At 44.5% G+C, this 6000-nt stretch overlaps 1 protein-coding gene across 13 annotated transcripts in view; it reads right to left on the reverse strand.

The window, feature by feature from the left end:
• Positions 1-2288, reverse strand: part of LOC101424339 (probable E3 ubiquitin-protein ligase MARCHF10) — an 84111-nt gene extending 81823 nt beyond the window's left edge. For 3 of the 13 annotated variants that reach the window (XM_058292502.2, XM_058292504.2, XM_058292505.2), the window contains exon 1: positions 546-735. The gene's annotated coding sequence lies outside the window, so the exon portion shown is untranslated. Of the gene's footprint in view, positions 1-545; positions 737-1981 lie in introns of those variants that run through there. The other 10 variants (XM_058292500.2, XM_058292501.2, XM_058292507.2 and 7 more) reach the window with 6 other exon arrangements.
• Positions 2289-6000: the final 3712 nt, after the last annotated feature.

The following is a 6000-nucleotide window of genomic DNA, read 5'->3' on the forward strand; positions in this document are numbered from 1 at the left end:
AGGTTACCTCTGACTTCACAATCACCTACAAAATAAAGGACTTTAAAATTCCCTACAAAAGTCTGTTTTCTCTCCATAAACTCTCCATAACATTGTATTTTAATAAAAAATAGATATTTAGAAGCATCATGGTGCTACATATAATTTCTCATTTAAATACATCAATACTCTATGAGAATAAATACTCCACAACACCCAGGAAACATTACAGATGATCAAAGAGTTGGTAGGTCACTAAAGTCTGAGCAAATATTGTCCATATTTCTGAAGTGTCACTTGAACTTCACATTGCACTGAAACTTTGAAAAAGCCAACCAGGATGGACAAGAAACAGAAATAACTATGTAAATAAATACGCATGAGAAAATGCTTAATTTGTAGATCTCAGCTTTGTGGGCCTACTCAACCAGATGGTCATTTGAAGCCAAAATATTTTCCTCAACAAATACAGACAGGTGGAGGGGAAGGGGGAGAGAATGATGATAAAATGTGGGCTAGGCACACATTTCTAAAAGAGCATTCTGTATTCTCTTTCTGTTGCTCACCTTTGAACTGCTTCTCAATTTAAAATTCACTCATGGTCGTGCACACTTGTTTTAAGTCTCCAGTGATAATGTATTGTGCCAAATTTGTGCTTCAGAAATCAAAAGTAAGAAACCATATTAAAGCGGGAGAAGAGAAGGGAGTAGGAGGTATGTGGGGAAGGGAGAAGGGGTCCTGCTTGACAGAGCAAGAACAAAATGACTCTTCTTGGCCTCAAAATTCTACTTATCTGTGAAATTTCAATGAGGGATATTCTAAGAATTTTGTGACATGTGCATTCCTCTCTAGGGTAAATTTCCAATGAATTCAAACCTAATTTCCCTGACTAAGGAGAACAGAATCTGACTGCAGAATATATTTCTTTCAGTTCTCTAAAAGAACCATATTATATGTATAGTTCTGTTCTATGAACACATTTGTCAACATAATAGATTTGAGTTCTTTTTAATAACAAGTTATTTTACTATGTTCTCATATTAGAAATATCATTAAAGCGAATATTTTAATGGCTCAGCAATAAACGAAAATGGAAATTTAAAACTCCTCTTTAGGCTGAAGTTTCCTTTGAAATGAAATCTTAAATGGCTATATTAATCCCTCACAATCAGGTTTATATCTTCCCCCTTTTCCGTAATTGGATGCTTGGAAGAAGCATTTCAGGAGACATTTAACTTTTCCCACAATTAATTTGTAATGACAAAGATTACGGGATTAAAAAATTTTAGCTTTTAAAAATCTTAGTTTATAGAAACGTCTTGAGTATAAGCAACAAAATCTAGTGATTTGGGCCCAATTTTCCTAGCATTCCCTGTCCCCTCACAGCAGCTACTCAGAGACTATTGTGATCACGAAGAGGAGGGATAGGTGGTGGGGGCAGTTTGACATCATTGAACTACTTGACTCTTCCAGGCAATTGGGTTTAGGATATCAAGGATGGGGGAGGGGCCGCCTGTAAGAAAAGCTTTATGCTGAGGACCCTGCATTTTACTGTGAAACTACGAGGTGGGTGGCTACACATTGGTCTTTAAAGTCCAGAAGAGAGAGACTCCATGGGTAATTGTGAAACTTTTGAAGGGAAACGTCACAGTCTTGACAAGCAATTTGATGTTATTATTAATAACGGTATCAACAGTTCCACACTCAGAAGCCCTTGGGGTCGCGGTCAGGGTACACCTTTCCTGGACTTGAAGATCAGTGAAGTCTTTGGGCAAGTTAGGTAGGTGGGCGGCGGAGGCCAGTGTGCAAAGGGACAGAAGACTCCTCACAAAACCTGCCACTCCAGGCAGAAAAAACTGCCGCAGGGGTCAGCCGAGGGGCGGAAGCCGCTGGGCCTTGGGGCTGCAGGCCCTGTTTGCCTTCAGAACCTGCCAGTGTGAAGGAGAGGGGGCCGGCGAGGCGGGGGCGAGGCGGGGCCCTCGGGGCGGCGCCGGCCCGTTACCTGGAGGATCTGTCCTTTCTTCCCCAGCGCGGGGCCACACGGGGCCGAGGGGCGGGGCAGGCGGGCCGGCCCGGGGCGGAGGAGCCGCTCATCGAGGGCGCGGGGGCCGTCCCAGCGCACCGCTTCCTCCTCCGCTCGCTTCTTCCCTCCCTCCGCCGGCCCCTCTTCTTCCCCTCCCCCGAGGCAGCTTTCCGCGGCGGCCGCCGGGCTTTCTAGGGGCGGAGGCGGTGCGGGCGGCTGCTGGGCGTCCTCGCGTTTCCCTGGCAACCAGACCGCCTCCCTCCTCGCGCGTGTGCGGGGCGCCGCCGGCCGCGAGCGCGGGGCGGGGGGCGGGGCCAGGGGCTGCGGCCCGGAGGTGCGGGGCCCGGAGGCCGGCGCCGCGCCGGTTGCCGTGGGAACGGGCCGGGATGCAGTCGGAAAGGCAAAGCGGGGATGGATGGCGGCTGGCAGGGAGGGGATGCTAAAGGAGGGGGCGGATGGGCTTTGTCCTCTTGATGTCCATGCCAAGACCCAGCTATCTAGCTAGGCCTTCACTCCGTTCTTGAATCCGCGCCATGATTAGAGAGCGAGAGGGGAAAATATTTTTAATTGAATAAAATAATATTAAAGGGGAGACACGGAGAGAGGGGGGAAAACACTGCAACCCTGGAGTCTGAGCTCTGCAGATGATCTCAGAAATGTTCTGGTCCAACTTACAAAGGAGGAAAGAAATGAGTGATTGAGAGGCACCCAGTCAGCCGCAGAGCCCACAGTCAGGTCTCCTGGTTAACAGTCGTCCTCACTGCCTTTGACAAGGAAGGAGGAGGGTCTTAGAGATTTAGACTGGTGTCCACAGTCTTGGAAGGAGGGCACCAGGACCTCTGCCAGCCATGCCCTCTCCCTGCCATCTTTATTTTTGTTTGTGGTTTCATATGCACAGGTGACTCTTCCATTCATTTTGCATATTTAGGTACTCGATAACTTGCCAATTGATGTCAAGTTTGGGCATTTTTGATTGGGTAGAGGGTAGGGAAACAATAGAAATTCTTGAACCTTTCATCGTTCCCTAGAATGTCTATGGTTTGGGTGTCCTCTCTGCCACCCCTCCCACCCAGTCAGTGGTCACATCCTCTGCATCCTTCTTCTATTCTTACCGCCACACTGTAGTTTGGACTCCTAACCACAGAAGGACCTCCTAACCAATGTCCTGTTCTCCAGGTCCTACTCCTACCATTTTCCTCGTCCTATAAGCAACATAAGTTAGGGTCACTGATCCCCTGCTAAGAAACTCTCAAAGATTCCCCATTACCTGTGGAATAAAAATCCAAACTCTTGACTATGGCTTGCCCTACCCTCTCCCTCAGGGCTTGCTTTCTTGGTTTTTCTCCTTCAGTTCTCTTCACTCATACTTCAGCCAGATGGGACTAGTATTACACACCAAACATTATTCCCCACCTTCTTGCCAGTTTCTAAGGAATACCCTGAGCCAGGCATAGTCCAGATAAAAACTTAGGTGAAGTCTTGGTTTGGGGCATTCTCATCCAAACGTCATTGGTCCTTCAGCAATTCCTAGTATCTTTCCCCTCCAGTTCCCCAATCCATGTTCTGTTCTTGTTCTCAACTGACTATCAAGTGATCCTTATTAAAGCATTAACTGATGATTGAAGTGTTGACTGATAAGGACTAACCTAAGACATCTCCCCACGGTTTTTGTCTTTCAAAAGGAGATGCTTAAAGATGAAAATTCTTTAAGACACACTGGATTGAAACTGAAATAGTGAAATGTTAGTAAAGAACTTGTTCTGTTGGAGCTAAGACACCTCCTCCCAATAAAATTATTATAACAATTAATGGTAATCATTGATTATTAACAATTAACAGAGGAGGAAATTGAAGCCCAGTGAAATAGTTGAAGAGAAGTGACAGGGTCAGAAACAGGGTCCAAAAGCAGGACTTCTCATTCCCATTTCCTTGATTCAGCCCACTAGTAAGAAAAGCCCTTGGTACAAATTAGACCCAGATTTTTCTCTTTCCACATCAATATAATACTATCTATGTCAAAAGATTGCTGCGAGTATTAAATGTGAAAGGACAAACAAACATTTGGCGTCATACTTGCACATAGTAAGCATTCAATAACCAGTTAGATTTACTTTCTGAGGCATATTTTAATACTTTATTCAGTGTATATATGAGTGTTAACAATATTTTAAGATGTTAAATAACAAGTCCTGGGGAAGTCATTTTATATCTCGTTTTTAAACTCTCCCACATTTCAAGGATTTTTGACAATTAAGCTCTGTGAAAAAAGTCATGATTCCCTTGAAAGAGAATGATAGGGTCAGTGGTCAGCCTGTAAAATATTATAGAGCAATTCCATCCTTAGCATTTAAAGAGTAAACCTAAACTTAGCATGAAAATTACAAATTAGATGAGTTCTAGCATCAAAGGAAGATAAATATTAATGTGAGGGGGAAAAAATTCCTGATTGGGGAAAGGACCCTATTCTTTATAACTTCTTGCACAACATCCCTAATAGATGATGAATAAATGCTGAAAACAATTAAGACTCGAGACAATAGATTCTACTGATTGAGGTATGTAATGTTTCCAAGTAAGCTTTGAGAAGTCCTTTAGTTTTCTCCTCCCCCCGCCCCCCCGCAGAGGTCACTCTTTCGGCTTTTTTTCTTAAGATTTATTTATTTATTTATTTTTCTCCCCTTCTCCCGCCCCCCCTCCTGTTTTCTGCTCTCTGTGTCCATTCGCCATGTGTATTTCTGTGTCCACTTGCATTCTTGTCAGCAGCACCAGGAATCTGTGTCTTTTTGTTGTGTTGTTATAGACCAGTGATATTGACCAGACTCAGACTTTGAATAGAGTTCCAACTGAGAGCTTTATTAGCCGCGCGGCGACTACCTCATCCTACGCAGAGGAGAGAACAGCCCCGAGTTTCAAGGAAGACGTGTTTTTATAGTTTTTTTAGGAGGGGGAGGGGGTTTACTAGTAAGCAAGGGTGCAAGCAGGCACAGAAGCAGAACACTGCGGTTAGCTGAAGGTAGCATATCTATTTTTTCTTTTTAAAAGTCCTTTTTTGTGATCAGCCCTAAGCCCTGAGTTATTTATTGGTAATCTTCTTGGGAGCAGCCCTAAGCCCTAAGTTATTTATTGGCACTCTTCTGAAGGCACTTGCGATTCCTATTTCCTAATGTAGTTTTATTCCTATTTTCCCAGTGTGGCCTTACCCTTACAGTGTCATCTTGCTGCATCAGCTCTCTGTGTGTGCGGTGCCACTCCTGGGCAGGCTGGGCTTTTTTTGTGCAGGGTGGTCCTCCTTGCAGGGCACATTCCTTGCATGTGGGGCTCCCCTAGTGGGGGACACCCCCATGTGGCACAGCACTCCTTGTGTGTATCAGCACTGTGCATGGACCAGCTCACCACGTGGGTCAGGGGGCCCTGGGTTTGAACCCTGGACCTCCCAAACGGTAGGCAGATGCTCTTTATCAGTTGAACTAAATCCGCTTCCCTCATTTAATTTTTAATCTAAGAGTTCTGCAAAGGGCAACTTAAAGTAGAAAATTTTAGGAGTGGACCATGTATTAAGCTTCAGAAATAAGCCTTTTGAGGGAAATATTTAATTCAGTGCAAAGAGTGAGCTCTCCAGGGGGGCTGTTATACATCTAAGTCTTCCGTCTTGTAAGACTGGATGTCAAGCAGCCTCCTATAGACGTGGCCCCAATGCTCACTTGAGCTAGAGCAACCTCTTTGTTCACCTAATATTTACTTAGAGAGAGAGAGAGAAAGACGGAGAGAGACTAACTAGGTCTGTTTGTTACTATCTAATTGGGAGCTCTCCTGCTGGATTTAGATCTTCATGCCAAGTGGCCTCAGAAGCTCCTTCATAACCAACTTAAACATGGTTGATTTTGCTTTGGGCCTCGCTGTAACTGATGGGTTCTTTTTTTTTTTTTAACAGTAGGATGGGTAAATATATTTTGGTATAATCCTACAGTAGAATACATACTACAATGAAGATGAATAAA

The sequence above is a fragment of the Dasypus novemcinctus genome, unplaced genomic scaffold (assembly GCF_030445035.2).
Source record: "Dasypus novemcinctus isolate mDasNov1 unplaced genomic scaffold, mDasNov1.1.hap2 H_5, whole genome shotgun sequence".
Classification (NCBI taxonomy): Eukaryota; Metazoa; Chordata; class Mammalia; order Cingulata; family Dasypodidae; genus Dasypus; species Dasypus novemcinctus.